Source organism: Choloepus didactylus, chromosome 4, assembly GCF_015220235.1.
Source record: "Choloepus didactylus isolate mChoDid1 chromosome 4, mChoDid1.pri, whole genome shotgun sequence".
Classification (NCBI taxonomy): domain Eukaryota; kingdom Metazoa; phylum Chordata; class Mammalia; order Pilosa; family Megalonychidae; genus Choloepus; species Choloepus didactylus.
In genome coordinates, this window is record NC_051310.1 from 77,292,709 (window position 1) to 77,310,328 (window position 17,620).

A 17,620-nucleotide genomic window follows, 5' to 3' on the forward strand; every position below is an offset into this window, starting at 1 on the left:
TACCACTTGCTTTCTTGCTGGTGATAATGGAGACCCTCTGGGGCACACTTACACCCCTCTGACTCCCTCATGGAAGGAAAATCTGGATTGTGCTACAAAACCTATCATTAAAGTCATATTTGAAAGCTGCACTGACAAGCTGAGTTGAACGCTGGGACTGATGAGCTGGCTGAGTTCTTTTTTCCTTCCCGAGCTATACTCTGGTTGCCAAGCCATCATTTTTTGCATGGGCTGTAAAGGAGATACTGAGGGTCCTCATCTCTTTTGACTCTGCCACGATAATTTTTTCTCTATTTCTGTAGTTACACATATTTAGAGGACCTGTTTTGAATGTTTGAATGTGCAAGAGATGACCCATCTGCATTATGCAAATTATAGGCATTTAAGGAACGTGTTTAAATCATCTCTTGAGGGGAAAAAAAACAGAAATTGTAGATACCCTTGAATATCTAATCGGCATTTCAAGCTTAACATGTCCCAAACTCAATGCTTGCATCCTCTGCTCCCAGCCACCTGCATGTCGGCCACGGCATCACCAGTTCATCCAGTTGCTTAAGTCAAAAACCTCGGGTCAGACATGACTCCTGTCACTTTCTTCCTCTCTCACTCAACATCCAACCCGCTAGCAATATTGTTGGCTCTACTTTCCAAATCTAGATGTTTGTTAGCTGGGAAGGCACGTGGCTGGCGTCCGCTGGTCCTTTGTTCCCAGGTTGCGTTTCAAAATGGCTTTCTCCAAATGTCTCTGGGTCTCTCTTAGCTTCTCTGGGGCAAACTCTAGGCTTAATTTCTTACCTTATCATCACCAAACTTCCTTCTGTCCGCATCTCCAAGGCTCTCTAAGCATCAGCCAGCATCTGGGTCTCTTGGCTTAGCATATTCCAGGGCATTTTCATCTCTCTGCCCTTTGTGTGAGCTCCCTTTAAAGGACACCAGTAAACTAATCAAGACCCACCCTGAATGGGCAGGGGCAAACCTCCATGGAAACATTCAATCAAGAGGTCACACCCTAATCAAAAAGATTAATAACTCTGCTCCCACAAGATTGCATTAAAGAATATGGCTTTTCCAGGGGCATAACATATCCAAACTGGCACAAGATGGGTCTAGATTCTTCCACATCCCCCTGGTCCAGACTGGACAGGTGCAGTGGGCTCCTAACAGCTCATCCTTGCCCCCCACCCCCAATTCTTTTCTCCACAGAGAAAAGCTAGGTTATTGGTAACATGTAAATTAAATTGTGTTGTTCCCCTGGTTAAAATGCTTTCTGAATAAAATCCAAAGCCCTTACCATGGCCTATAGGGCCCAACGTTAGTGAATCTCCAGCTGCTTCTCCCTCTCCCACCCCTCCTCCAAACTCTGCACCCCAGCTTCCCTGCTCCTTGCTGTTTCTGGAACCTGCCAAACAAGCTCCCATCCCAGAGCATTTGTGCCTATTAAGTCCCCTGCTTGTTGCAGCTCTTCCCTGTGATATCAGCTCTGCAGAGGGGCTTTCCTTGACACCCTATCTGTAGCAAATCCCAACTTGTTCTGTCCCCTTAGCCTTCGTTTTTCCTAGCATGGTGTTTACCACTATCTGAAAATATAAGTTTGGCTACCCCAAGAGATCATGGAAGCTGCCTAAATGAGAATCTCTCCATCCATTCTCCTAAATATTGTACAGATGAGCAGAAAAGAAACCAAAGGACCCATTGCTCAGTGTACAGCACACCTAGGAGAAAGAGAAAGAAGAAAGTAGTTAAAAAGAAGGACCCAGTTGAAGGGAGATAGTACCATAGCAATCATATGGTAAAAGAAAGAAGCATCCTTATTAATAAAACTGCCCTTCACTCTAGCAACAGAAGAGGGAGCAATTGATCTGCAAAACGGACAGTCAGCCACTCCACCCCTCTCTACCTCCACTGCATCATCTGCCATTGCTAATCCAGAAAAATGCAAAACATAACTAAATAAAAACTGGAAGCCAAGGAAACTAACAGCCATAAAAAATTACAGTAAGAATGAAAGAGTAAACTTTTGGCAAGTGTAGCCACTGCAGAAAATAGTTTGGTGAGCTGTGGTGGTTAGGTTCGTCTGTCAGCTTGGCCAGGTGATGGTGCCCAGGTGTCTGGTCAAGCAAGCACTGGCCTAATTGTTACCACAAGGACATTTGTGGCTGGTTTTTAAACCAGGAAGGTGGTTTATTAAATCACCAGTCAATTGGCTGCAGCTTGACTGATTACATCAACGAAGGGTGTGTCTTGTACAATGAGAGAATGCAATCAGCTGGATTGAATCCAATCAGTTGAAGATTTTTAAGTGAGACAGATAGAGGACCCTCACTTCTTCTTCGGCTAGCCAGCGAAGCATTTCCTGAGGAGTTCATTGAAGTTGCCAGTTTGCTGCCTGCCCTACGGTGTTTGGACTTGTGCATCCCCACAGTTGTGTGAGACACTTTTATAAAATCTTATATTTACATTTATCTCTTGTTGATTCTGTTTCCCTAGAGAACCCTAACTAATACAGTGGTTCCTCAAAAAACCTGGAGTTACCTGTCCATGCAATTCCACTCCCAGGTATATACCAAAGAGAAATAAAAACATACATCCACTCAAAAACATGTATGTGAATGTTTATAACAGAATTGTTCACAGTAGCCAAAAAGTAGAAACAACCCAGATGTCCATCAATTGATGAATGGATAAATAAAATATTGGTATATCCATAGAATGGAAGACTAATTCAGCAATAACTAGGCATTAGATACTGGTACATGCTATGACATAGATGAACCTTGAAAACATGCGAAATGAAAGAAACCAGTCACAAAGGACCACGTATGATTCCATTGTTATGAAATGTCTAGAGTGAGAAAATCCATAAGACAGAAAGCATTTCAGTGGTTGTCAGGGTCTGGCAGAATGGGGAGTGAGGGGTAATGGGTACAGAGTTTCTTTTGGGGGTGATAAAAATGTTCTGGAATTAGTGGTTACGGTTGTACAACTTGTTGAATATACTAAGAAACACTGACTTATGCACTTTGAAAGAGTGAATTTTCTGGTAGGTGAATTATATGGCAATAAAGAATTATATGAGAAAAAGAGTTTTTATTTTTAAACACTTTTTCAGCAGATAAAAACACACAAAAACAAATACAGCTACTGTGTCAGTTATTAGGTTATTGCCTCTCAGTTCCCAATTCTTTCACTCTGCTTTCTGATGCCGGGGCTAGAACCATGCATGCCACATTTCAGTGTTGCCAGCTGCTCCTTGTTAGGTTTTATCAACAGAGGGTGCTAGAGAGAGACTACAAGCTGGAGAAGAAGGCAGAATTGCTCATTCACGGATGTTTCCTGGGAGCATCACTCCAGCAACGTCTTTTCACCCCGGCCGCTGAAGTTCCTTCCAGTGGCAGCAAGTGAACCCAGTTTGTGATCTTTCAGCACCCACAAAGAGACCCCTCCTCAGAGATCTGAGTCTCAGGCACATGGGGCGTCTCCCAAGCTCAGGGACACCAGAATCAGCCCCAAAACACCTTCTCCTCAGAGAGATGAGTTTCAGCTCATTGTGGGGTGGGGGGTTCTCCTCTAAATTTCTACATAATTCCAACCTCTTCCCTGGGTCCTACATCCCTGGCTGCTACCACCTCATTCCTTAGAGGTGGTTTTTTTCTTCACCCTTTCAGTTACCTGGGTAACAACTCTATACCTGGTTAGTGAATTTTATAATGAGACCTTTCTCCAAATAACCTAGACTCTTACAACCATATAAACAGCAAAGCAGATTTTCTGTCTCCTGACAGAAATTAGTATCACCTTGTCCCAATTTGATTAAATAGTATTAATCAATTGCAGATATGAAAGAGCACTATGAATCAGAAATTCCAAGACTCAGAATAAAAGTAGATGAATAACAGGAGGATATGTAGAAGCAGGCTAAACATGGAAAAGAAATAGAAGAAAATGACAAAATCATCTCAGAGATGAAAAATAAGTTTCGTAGTGCCAACAGAAAATAGATACAACAGAAAGAGAAAAGGCATAAAGTATGTAAATGAGAAGAGGCAAGAAAAAGATTTCAAATTAAAATGAAATAATACAATCAAAATGTGCTAAATATAGACAACAGGCAAAGAAGATTCAACATAGGTATAATTATAGTCCCTTAAGCAAAATAAAACAATAGAAGAGAAAAACCATTTAAACTATAATTCAAGAAACTTTTTCTTAAATAAAGATTTCATATACCCATACATACACAGGGTCCACCAAACCTCAAGGAAATTTGACAAGGAGACCCTGTTTTCTGGACATGGTTGTCGAAAGAAAAATTTGCCAGTGACAACATTTTATTAGAGACACCAAAAGTTTGCTGCAGCAAGGATGCCCAATTACTTGCAAAAACTGAAGGAGTTTTGAACTTCTAGGGATGGCAAACAATTTGTATAGATATAGAAAGGAAGTTAGTTTGACTCCTATTGATTGGACAGGAGTTTGTCCATCTTACAGGGGTGGGTTTAGGGCAGGTGGGCTTTATTTTTTATTGGATCAAATGTAATGAACTTGCAGTTTGATAGGTTATCTGGGTCAACTGCCTTGTAGGGATTTCAAATTTCAAAAGATATCAAGAGAAAACTCAAGAGGAAGTTCAGAGAGGAAGTAAGGCACGGGTTTTTATGGCTCCAAGGGGTCCCCAGGGCTTTCTCTATATAATTTTATCATGGTGTAAGAAAAAAAGTTATGTTGTAATTTTACAATAATAGTAAAAGCTTATATAATGAACCAAGTATTTATTTCACTAACATTTTCTCTTTTACCTTTCCATGAACCAAAAGACTTAAATGGTTATATTTTTGACCCAGTAATTTCATTTCTAAGCAATTTATCTCAAGGATATATAGAAGACTATTAATCATCATACTCTATATAACAGAAAAATCTAATTACTTAATGCATAAAATTAATTGAATCATGACCTGCCAATATGATGGAATCCTATGTTGAATGATGGCTTAGAAGTACATTTAATATCATGGGAAATTGCCAAAGATACAAAGTGTGGAAATGTGGGTTAATTAGCATTATAGTTACTATGGTCCCAAGTCATAAACACGGGTATGCAGGAAAGAGAAAAGACTCAAAGGAGACAAACCACAATATTAACTGTTATCTGGGAGTGGGGAAGTGTATTTACAAACTTTAATTTTCCTTATTTAGGTTTTTATTCAATCTAAATGTAATGCTTAGTAATCAGAAAAATAAAAAAAAAAAAATTTAAGGCAAAAAGTAAATAAATAATAAATGTTACCCAGTGAATGCACACAGATTTCAGGATGGAGGAGCTGGTCTCAGCAGAGCCAAGCCCCAGCTCTGGCTTGGAGCACAGGGGTGGCTGCAGAGTTTGGGGTTTCAGGAAGTGGGAGGTGCTTTTGACTCCCAGAGTGCAAACTGCCCCAAAGTAGCTGCCTCTAGCCCTTGGGGCTCTGGCTACAGACACTCTGGTTGATGAAACAGCTTTACATGCAGACATGCACACACCCTCACACACACACTATTATCATGCACTCACACACACACTCATACACACTCACACATATATACCTCACATGCACTCACACACACATACACTCACACACTTTCTCACACACTGTCACATGCACTCACACACTTCTCACACGTACACAGCCTTACACACACACACTAACACACGTACACATACACTAACACACACATAATATACTTCACATACACACTTACATGCACAAACACATATGCACACACACACACACACTCAAGCTCCACCCAGCTGGGTGGGTGTCCACTGCCTTGGAGCAATTTTCCTCCAAACTAATAGGAAGTAGAGGTAAGGCTCAAGGGTATTTTTAATTAAAATTAGTTTGGGAGGAAAAATTGTATTTGCATTTAACTCCTGGTCCTTAAAGTCCTGCTCATCTCCTCCGAGCTTATCCAGAGGCCACCCTGTCTGGCCCTTCCCGCTTCCTGGAGGAAAGTTCTGGACTCTGCTCTCCAGCCCCATTCAGTGATGAAGGGGCAGCAATGGCCCCTAGAAGGGCTCAGAGAAAAGGGATTGAACTGCATCCCCACCCTGACCCCCAGGCATGTCTCACCTTTACATGAGGTGTTGATTTCAATGGTTCACACCATCTCTGTCCCCCACCCCCCCCACACACACACACAGCAGGACATGGAAGTTGCTATCTCCAGTGGCGAGGAGCTAATTCCACATAATGCCCTGACCCATCAAATGCCTTTCCATTGCCTGCAAATGACCCTCCTGTGCGTGTTTCCATCACATCAAGTCGCAGCTTCAAAATGTCACTCACTCCAAAGCCAAGTCAGCTCAGCTGTCAAGATAAAGGAGTAGATTGCATCTTTTATTTGTGAAAAATGTGAGTGACACGCAGATCTTGAATATCTGATTGTAAGGCACTTTTAATCTTAGTTAAATGCAGCCCATCAAATTCACCTGCCAGTAGAGGGGGTCCTGGGGAGAAGGGATAAGGATGCAGTGTGGCCGGGAGGCAGGGAGCAGGTGAAAGGGGTATGTAAGTGATAGAGAAAGGGGGCCTGAGCCCCCCACAGGGCTCCAGAGCCAAGCCCGCTCTGCGTGGCAGCAAGGTGGCTCTGCAGCAGACACAGGGACAGTCTAACCAGGCGGAGCTCAGGACAGCAGGGCCAGCAGCCAGTCCCCTGGCTTGATGAGGGAGGGGCTCCTGCATCCCCATGGTGGAGGGGAGGTCAAGCCACCAGAGAATCCGGGTCTTCTGGGGACTGGGGATTTGTGAACACAGGATGGCACCTGCAGCAGAGTGTGCTCTGGACTTACACTGCAGCTGTTTCAGGAAGTTGCTGGGCTGGGACTTAAGTATTCTAGGCTCTGTGGTAGCTTCTGTGATAGTAAGAAGCCAAATCTTATGATCACACTCAAGCGGATTTGTGGGGGCCTGAAGCTTATACAAGTAGGGGACCCTCTTGAAGTAAAAGAATACAAAATTATGGTTCAAAATTGGTAGTCTGTCACCCCCGCCCTTGCACAGAGGGCGCCCCCAGGCTGAAAATTCCATGCCCTGGAACCTGTCACTAAGATGTGAAGCCCATTTTTCAGTTCTCAACGGATTAGCATTTATTTGGTTTGTAATTGTTGCCTCATTTCTTTCTTTCTCTCTTTCTTTCTCCTTCTCTCTCATCCTTCCTTTTTTCTATTTCTTCCTTCCTTTTCTTTCTTTCTTCCTTCTTTCCTTCCTTCCTTTTTGTTTTCCTTCCTTTCTTCTCTCTCTCTCTCTTTTCTCTCTCTCTCCTTCCTCCTTCTCTTCCTCCTTCCCTTACTTTTTCTTGTGTTCTGCCTTTCTTGCTTTCTTTTTATTTACTGTAGAAAGTTAAATCTGCCAGACATTGGAGAATCTGATTCTTTATAAGGACATTATACAAATCACACAACATCTCTGATGCCTCAATCCCTCCCCCCTTTAACTCCACACCAACCCACATTTCTTTTTTCACCTGGGTCCTAATGAACCTCTACTAGGAATACTAGACCTTTTAACTTAAAAATCTGCTCCACTAGCTCATGGTGCACCTCTCTGGGGTCTTTGTAGGTGCTAAGTTTGGACCAGGGGATCACAACCAATCTCCCTGCATCGTAGAGCTCTGAAGCTGAGAACCCCCTCAGGTAGCACACAGTTTAGTGTCACAAAGAAGCCCCCATCCTCCTCAAATTCTACCTTCAGTGACGTCTGCATTGGCCATGGACACAGCTGGTCCACCTGAGCTTCTGGAGGCTTGAAGACTTTACCACGTGGAATCTTATCTGAAGGGGCCACAAGCCCCACATGGCATGACCAATGGGGCCCTTAATTACCCGAAAAGTTTAGAAGATTTCCAGATGAAGAATATGGCAAATCATCCCTGCTGTCTCTATCTTTTCCTTGAAATGGAACCAAGTGGGAAACTCCAATTATCCACAATGGCTGGACAAAGGACTCTTCCCGCTGCTCGAACCCTGAGATCAACTGGAAGTTTCCACACACGTGGACATGGATACCATTTTGTGAAGCTCTGTCATTAAAGCCACATCTTTCTCTGAAGGTCAAGTGTGGTGTAGCTGGTGACCTGCGGGGACCTTTGAATCAGGTCGGAGCTATTTGCTATGATGGAATCTGGATAAACTGGAGTGTCTTCCTGCCCCCTCCCCCAACCTCCCCCCAGTGGGTTCCACTGGCTTCTACTCCCCTGCTGGCTCGGGCTTGAGAGTCAACTGAGGAAGGTGTTCTCGGGGACTGCGCTGCTGTTCTAGGGACATTTTGATGCCCTTCCTCTCTCCTCTGCCCATGGAGGAGGAGGAGGTGCCCCCAGGATGTAGCTACATGGTGGAGCCTGGGGAACCCCAGCGAAACCTGGGTGTCAGCTCTGGGCAAAAAACAGGGGGTTTGAAGGAGGCACCAGCCCAGAGGCCCTGGGGCCACCACAAGGTGTGTGTCCTTGGGGGGGTCAGGAAAGCCCTCACACCTGGTTGACCCCTAGTCACAAATGCTCCCTGTGGGTCTCTCTGGCCTGAGCAGAGTTTTGATCAGATTTTTCCTTCTCCTGAGTTCCTGTGAGACCAACTGAGGGACTGCAGGAGGTTGAGGGAGTTTGAGGGTTGGCAAGTGGGATAAGAGAAGGGGCGATATTTCCTCTCAGCATATAAATAGAGGCAAAGCTGTGATACATCAAAAGTGGTGGGTTCTCTGCCCGAGGTGCTCAAATGACCAATTCCTGAGACACTGGGGTTTGAAAGAGAGTTTATTGCTAAGCATGAAGCAGGAGACCAGATGGCCTATTGGCCTAAAAATGTGTCTCCTCGAACTGCAGTAATTCTAATGGTTTTATAGTATCAAAAGATGGGCAGGTTTTAGGATAATTGGCTCTAAATGATATAATTAGAGATGATCTAATTATTGGGCATGCACAGATTGGTTACATGCTTAGTCACAGAATGTACGTAAGAAAATGGTGGCCTTAATACAATGATGAATGTGATTTTTGGTATTATAATGAGGTATAGATCACTTATAGGTTAAAGTGTAAACTGTACATGTCAGGCAGGCCCATTTTGGTTAGCTCCAGCTTCCTCTAGCAAGATAGTTTAGGAATTGTGGTGGGTTAGTTCTGGGCTGACTCAAGCCCCTTCATTAATAAACATTAGGGGCTGTCTTTAGGGCTCACAAGACTCTAAAGTTGAAAAACAGGATGAGGGGGTACAAATGGGGCCAGTCAAAGGTTTTTGCAATCACAAGATAAAGGCTATATAGTTACACAATTGTTATCAGAGATCAAGACAGCTGGATTACATTGTAGTTCAGAGATTTCAGGTATTTCCCTCTGGCTATTTCAACAAACTAGAAAGTAAAAAGAAATATATAGTGATGTAGTAACCATAATCATTCGTTAATTCCTAACTTCTCAGTTACAACTACATGCAAATATTAAACCAGAAAAGAGAAAGGGAAACAGGGGTGGGGGGAATGAAGGAGGGAGGGGAAGGAGACCCCCCACTGTGCAGGCTCCCTGTCCCACGGGAGTCTAGCACCTTCTGGAAGGAGCTGCCCTCCCCCATCCCGCTCCCCTGCTGAGGCCCTGCTGACCCCTCCTGCCTGGTCTGGGGCCTCTGTCCTGCTCCATCTGTATCCTCAGGGGGCTCCACTCTGTGCCCCACTCCCAGCTCCTCCTCCTCCCATCCCCCTCCTCCTTGGCCCCTTCTACTGCAACCCCCCCCCCAGACCTAGCCACATCCAGCTGTGCCTACCACTGCCATCTGTTCGGTGAAGACCCCCCTTCTTCATAGACGCCCCTGGCCTCCCCCCTCCCCTACCAGGCCACTGGACAGTTCTGGTCCTCTGCTGATCTGGCTGCCCTCGAGTCCATCTCTCCTGCCTCCTCAAACCCACCTCGCCTTAGCTCCGGGACAGCTCTCCCCGTCTGGCTCTCCTGCCATCTCTGAACCTCTCCTTTTCTACCGTCCTCCCTCCCCTTCTGTCAGCCATACGCACCCTGTCCTCGGGTCCAGCTGACTGCTCACACAGGCACCTACATGCCTTTCCCCGGAGCCCCTGGCCAGCTCAGCACACCCCAAATGAATGAGGGTGACCCTGGGCATTCCCTCGCCTCAGCTCCCTTGACACCAGGTCCTGTCGGATCTGCCCCCCAGACCTGCCCCTTGAGTCCTCTGTTGTCCTTTCCTAAGCTCCTCCCCGGGCTCTGTCTGCTCTGCCAGCCAGAAACGTGCCCTCCCCTAGGGTGTCCAGTGAATCCCCCAGCCAGGTCTGAGTGTCTCGTCAAACACAGACACAGGGTTTCTGGGGAGGTTTCTGATGATGTCACACAGACAGGCTGGATGGCCCGGTGGCCACTCCTGGCTGTTACGGGGACCCCGCCGTGAGGCGTCCGCACTCGTATTGATCAGACCTCAGCGGGGGTGCTGCTGGGTCACTGGGGGTGATTTGTGAATTTGAGAACTTTTGTCAAATGGCCCTCATGTGCAGTTCTACTCTACACACTCTCTCCCCTTGTCTTAGTTCCCCACGCTGCTAAGACAAATACCACACAGTGGGTTGTCTTAAGCAATGGGAATTCATTGCCCCGTGGTTTTGAAGGCTGGAAGGCTGGCTTCTTCCCAGGGTTGTGCTCTGGTGGCTGGCAATCTTCAGGGTTCCTTGGCTTTCCAGTCCCATAGTGAGGTCCTCTCCATTCTCTTCCGGGTTCCCACTGTCTTCCAGCTCCTCCCCGTGGCTTTCACTCTCTCCGTCTGAATTTCTTCTGCTTATAAAGGACCTGTAAAATCAGATTAAGGCACATCCTCATTCATTTGGGCAACACCCTAATTAAAGTGGCATCTTCAACATATCCCACTGACAATGGGCTCACACCCCCAGAACACAGACGAAGACCAAGAGCATAATTCAACCTACCACACACCCCCTAGACTTGGGCTCTTAAGCATACCAGGCAACAAACAGTCCATTTCTTTCCATCCAACACTCAGCTCAGCTCAGGCTTCTGGAGAACTCCGGCACCTTGAGCCTCTGCAGGACAGGTTGTGACATTCGGGCCCAGGAACGACAGGCCCGGAGTTCTAGAGTGTGCAGGGAGTGAGAGATGCCAGGGCTTTCTGGAGGAGCTGGTGAAATCCCAGAGGCAGGGATGGTGGCAGAGAAAGCGGAGCGAGAGTGAAGGGAGATCCATGGGCAGCTGAGCTGCAGGCACCTGAGAGGGCCTGGACGGAGGGTGAGGATGGGCGGTGGCCAGACTGTGTCTGGAGCTGCCCAAGGAGAAGCGAGGCTCCAGGAGAAGGAGGAGAAGCTGGTTCCTCTCGGGACAGCAGGAGGTGCCCATGGATATTCCTGCTGGGGGCCAACTAGGCACAAGGGAGCAGCTGTGTGCTTTGGCAGCCTTTGTCCCCGGTTTATTTCTCCTACCACTGAGGACACACACAGTGCTGAGTCCCTCCCTGCATGGGTCTTCTATTGCTACTGCTGTGCTTTTTGCAGTTCACAGAGCCATCACCCCCACCTTCCTTCACCTCCCGGAAAGCCTTTTGGTCATAGTGATGTCACATCCTCGTGGATTACCGAAAATAACTAAATTGTCTTCCCCAGTCCCCTAGATGTGCAAAAGTAGCAATGCAGATGTCCAAACAGCTTTGGTGTGATTACCAGGAATAAAGCACGAAATTGCTCCGTGTGGATATGCATGTGTAGATGGAAGCTGTGCATTAGGGCTGGAGGGTGGGGTGGGTGTGGTTTCAGGATTTTTGGAGGTTTGGAGGAGAAAGACTTTGTAATTACCACATGCCCACTGTCTTCACTGCGCGCTGGCCAGACCTGAAGGCTCCCACAGGAAATCCTCTGGTCCACAAACAGTCTCCCGTCTCAGGGAAGAAGGGACAGCTGAGGGCCGTTAAGCAGAATGCCAAGAGATTTATGGAAACTAACTGCAGCTTCCTCCAGTGTATCCGGGAGATGTGCCCTGAAGCTGCTAATGGACAGTCTTGTTCTCAGAGGTCTGGCACCTCCTCCTCCTCACCCAGCCCACAAGGAGATAGAAGAATAAATGGACAGTGACTCCAGGTGGAAAACGGCATTTCAGAGGTGGTTATCTAGCATCCATGGATGGTTTTGTTTTCCTTTCCTCTCGCGGCCAACGATGATGAGTTTGGATACACGAAATCTTTTTCTTGTCAGCTGGCAATATATTCACTAGGCACTTAAATCTTTGGCTCTCTCTTTGCACTAAGTTAATGATTCAAGATAATTATTTCTAAAATCAACAAAGACTGCTTTTGTTCACTATTTTTAGCTTTAGCTGGTGGAAAAATTGATTTGTTCTCCTGAGTCTTATTTGGGATCCTTCAGTGTTCAGGGCCCTGGGGGCTAGTGGGAATTCAGGCATGAAAGTGCGAGTGGCATGGGAAGCAGTAGAAGAAGGTGCAGGAGTGATGAGAGCTCAGGGAGAGGCTGGCTCAATACCACGGGGCTGGGAGGTGGGCGGCAGTAAGGGAGGGCTTCCTGGAGGAAGTGAGAGTTGTGCTGAGGGAAAGCGGGAAGGGCCTTGGGAAACAAGAACCTGCTTATAGAAAGATCAGGGGGCATCAGCTGGCAGTGGTGTGGTGGTGGTGACTTCACAGGGGGAAGCACAGACTGTAAAGGAAAACAATGAGTTCCGCTGTGGACATGCTGCCTACAGGTCAGCACTGGGCACTCAGTGTCACTAAGCCGTGCCTGTGCCCTGCAGCAGGCAGTGGTCTGGTGACAGGTCTGCCACCGAATGTGTGTGGGTCAGGGGCCCTGTTGGGAAGGAAGAGCACACTCAGGAGCCAAGAAGGATGGTTCTCTGGAGAAACAAGTGGTTACAGGATCCTGGGAAAGTAGCTTTATGGAGAAGGCTGCCTGCTGGGAGTGTGGCCTCCGGAGGGAGCTGTGGTAGAATAGAGACTCTGGCCTCACTCTTGGGCCCTCCTGTCTCCCATGGGCCCTCCCACCAGAAGTCCGAGGACAAGGGTGGCCCAGGCCCCAGAGCTGAGGCCCCAGAGTGCAGAGCAGGGCAGACGGTGTGAGGAGGGAAGGAAGAGCCCAGCACAGCAGGAGGCAGGGGTCATCAGCAGAAGATGTGATCCCTGCTGCAGAAGATCTGGGACCCCTGAACCCAGCGAGTGGAATGACTGGGGCAGTGCGTGAGGGGGAGGTTTGCTGGAGAAGAAAGGCAAGGGTGTGATATTTTAGTTTCCTGGGCTGCTCAGGCAAACACCCCGAAATGAGCCGTTAAACAATGGCAATTTAATGGTTCACAATTTTGAGGCTAAAAAAGTCCAAACCAAGGCGATGCTTTCTTCCTGAAGTCTGTGGCATTCTGGGGCTGGCTGCCAGTGATCCTGGGCTCCTCTGCCACATGGCAAGGCACGATGGTGGCCTTACCCTTCTCTTCCAGGGTCCATTGAATTTCAGCTTCTCACTTTCTGTGACTTTTTCTCTCAGTCTGAATTTCATTGCTTATAAAGGACTCTAGTACTGGGATTAAGACCCATCCTGACTGAGATGGGTCACACCTTAACTGAGGTAGCTTCATCAACAGGTCCTATATATAATACATTCACACCCACAGGAATGGATTAGCTTTAAGAACATGTTTTTCTAGGGTACTTACAGCTCCAAACCACCGCACACCCAGAAGGACATTGATATTCAGGGAGTCCCCAAGGAAACTGGGGAGGCCTGTCAGAGGGGGAGGAGGTGACCAGATGCCAGGTGACGTGGGAGACAGTGGACAGAGTGACAAACAGGGGCTCTGTTCACTGGGCGGTTGGGGAAGAGGGACCTTGAGTAGCGCAGTCCACAGCTGGAGGCCAGAGAGCTCAGGACCACTGCCAGGTCAGTGTTTGTGGCACTGGGAGAGTGGTAACTGCTCTCATGAGATAAACACTTCAAGGTTAAAATCAAATATGCAGTGTGGTTTGCAAATACTTGCCTGAGGACTGAAGACTCACCTTACTTAACCCTGAGCCCTCTTGGGTGGCGAACCCTCGGGGAGTAGGAAAAATGATCTTACAGAGAAAAGACAACTCACCAACTCCACATCAGAACCCCCATGATGGAGACTGGGGAGCAGCATTGATTCCCCAGCCAAGAGTTTGGGGCAGCTTTTGGGCTTTGTGTCCACTTGCTTGGAGCTCAGTGATAGAAACCCAACAAACAAGAGGGAAGGACTGTCCAGCATAATCAGGACACCCAAGGAATGCTGCAGGCATTCCAAGTTGTGCAATCAGAACTCTGCTCACCTCTCTCACCTTCTGTGGGCTCAGACAGATAGCAAGGGTGGGTCCTGGCAGCTCTGGATCTGCATGAGGCCAGAGAAGTAGCCCTCTCCTCTCGGTATCTACCTTGTCCCCAAAGGGATCTCACACTGGCCTGCAGCAAGCTCTCAAACAGGCCCACGTAAAGGGTACAGGGGCGCCTCATGTATCTGACTCCTCAGGAAACAAGACACTGTACACATGGGAATTTTCTAGACAACTGAGGCTTATCCCTGTAAGCTCTGAATTCCCTTGTCCTCAGGATGTTTTTCATGACCTTCTCTCTGAAACATATCATCCACCCCTGCTCCTGGACTAGAGAACATCTCACAGACACGAGTTTGCTTATCATGTCTACACATCATGATTGCTGCAGTTAGCACCAGGCTGGGGTGAGGCTGGGGTAGTTGTCATTTCCTGCTCTCACTTTTTGGGCTGTCAAAATTTGCCAGTGCTGTCCCTGCATTCTAGTTGCATTATAAGCTAAGAAATGGTCATTAAAAAATGTGAACTTATTAAATGCAACACTTCCCTCGCAGGCTGCCCCATCAGTGATAAGCCTGGGTCGTTCTATTATGGGGTCAGATGTGGGCTTAGTGATGATTTCCTCCCAACTCAAAAGTTTCTTTCTCTTGCTTATGGTTCATGACCATTGTCTAAATGGTTGGGATGAAAGTCATTTGACAGATAAAGGCATCTGAAGCTACAAGCCTGTGACGGTTATTTTCATGTGTCAACTTGGCCAGGTGATGGTGTCCAGGTTGATGTTCCAGTTTCTCTGCATTCTTCAAAATGTTGCTCTTGGGGTGTTTTGTCCTCTCTTAGCTTCTCTGGAGCAAACTCTGGGCTAGCATTTCCAAAGCATCAGTAAAAGTCTGCTTTCAAAGGCCATCTCCAAAATGTCACCTCAGTCGCTCTGAGGTCCTTCTGTTTGTGAGCTCTTTTATAGGACTCCAGTGATTAAATCAAGGCCCACCTGAATGGGCAGGGTCCATGTCTCCATGGAAACATCTGATCAAGAGGTCACACCCTAATCAAAAAGATTAAGCAATGTGCCTCCAAGGTTTTATCAAAGAATATGGCTTTTTCTGGGGGGTATAGTATATACAAACCGACACATTAAATCTGTTCTGGTTTGCTAATGCTGCCGTTACACAAAATACCATAAATGGATTGGCTTTTATAAAGGGGATTTAGTAAATTACAAATTTACAGTTCTATAGCCATAAATGTGTCCAAACCAAGGCATAAACTTAAGTATATTCACTGGAGAAAGGCCATTGGCATCCAGAAAACCTCTGTCAGCTGGGAAGGCATGTGGCTGGCATCTGTTTACTCCCAGGTTGTGTTTCAAAATGACATTCTCCAAAATGTCAGCATAAGCCAGTGTCAGGTGTCAACAACTCCAAGCATCTCTGAGCTAAGCCAGCCATGTAAGGCCTTGAGCAGAAATGATGAATGTGTCTTTGCAAATTGGAAGAAAGGTGATACTTGTTTTAAAGTGGCAGAGAATTTGGCAAAATTGAGAACTGGTGTCAGATGGAAGGAAGAATTTGAATGCAATGAGCTGGGATACTTAGCTGAGGAGATCTCCAGACTGTGTGGAGGTTGTAGCCTGGCTTTTCCTTGCAGCTGGTAGTAAAATGTGAGCAGAAAGAGATAAGCTGAGAAATGAACTCTTGGGTACAAAGAAACCAGAAACTGATAGTTTGGAAAATTCTGGCTTCCAGAAAGTGAGACCGCAGAAGCTTCAGCCCCAGGTGAGGATTTAACCAAACATGGAACCCAACTGCCATTTCAGTACAAGCCAAATTTGGAGATGGAGTTATCCTGAAAGGATTTGTGGAAAGTCCTATTGTCTTACAGTTTTGACCCCTGTGAACTGCAAGCCAAGGTTACAAAATTTTTGTGAGATCTGTATAGACAGAACCACTGCTGGTCTGGATGGGAGGGGACAGAGAAGGAACAAATTGAAGGAAAATTTCTTCAAAGACAGAACCATGGAGGTTGAGGTCTGGAGTCAAGAGGTCTTGGGCAGGGAGAGAAGAGCGACCCACGTATGTAGAAAGGGTGAGTTTGCCATGGAGGTCGAGGGCAAGTCTTCCACCTCGATGCTCAGGAAGAGTGCTGCCACCCCAGACCCCAGAGAGGGCAGAGCACATTCCACGGGGATTGGGGAGAACCTGGCCGCCTCCCCACTGTTCTGAAGGGGTTGAGCATGTGCCCCAGAGACGGAAGAGAGCTTGGGTGCTGCCCCGATATTTGAGGAGGGTGGGGCCGAGAAGGTGGTCTCCCCAATGTGTGGATATGTTGGAGCACTCACCCCAGCATTTGGAGAGAAATGGGCCACCGCATAAACCCTTGCAAAGGGTTGGACTCCTGCTCTCTCAAGCCCCAAGGATACAACGTCATTCTATAAATGAGTCTCAGACTTTGAAATCTAATGGAGTTTGCCTTGTGGGTTTTAGGAACTGCTTTGGTCCCTTAAACCCTGTTTTCCTTTCAGTTTCTCCCTATGGCAATGGGAATGTTTATCCTACGACTGTCCCTCCTTTGTATATTGGCAGCAGATAACTTGTTCTGAGTTTCACAGATCCACAGCCAGAGGAGAATGTTAAGACTTTGTACTTACCTATACTGTGATTGAATAAATATATTTTTGCATTTGGAAAGAACATGTTTTTCTGAGGTCCAGGGGTTGGAATGTGCCAGTTTGTATATATTATATCCCTCAGAAAAAGTCATATTCTTTGATGCAGTCTTGGGGCAGATTGATTAATCTTTTTAATTAGGGCATGACCTCTTGATTGGATGTTTCCATGGAGACATGGACCCTGCCCATTCAGGTGGGTCTTGATTTACTCACTGGAGTCCTGTAAAAGAGCTCACAAACAGAAGGACCTCAGGGCAGCTGAGATGGACATTTTGGAGATAGCCATTGACAGCAGACTTTTACTGACACTTTGGAAATGCTAGCCCAGAGTTTGCTCCAGAGAAGCTAAGAGAGGACATAACACCCCAAGAGCAACATTTTGAAGAATGCAGAGAAACTGGAACATCAACCTGGACACCATCACCTGGTCAAGTTGATACATGACCCTAACCATCACAAAGCCCAAAACTTAAAACCTTTCTTTTTGGGGAGGAAAAAACTGAATCAGAAATATGAGCTTCTCTTGTGAGACTAAAAGAAAGCCAGCTTTAACCAGTAAACTTGTGTGTCTCCCACCCCCCCCCCCCAAAAATTAATTCTGAAGAAATAGTTTTTTTTCTCTTAACACTGAAATTATTCTTTTT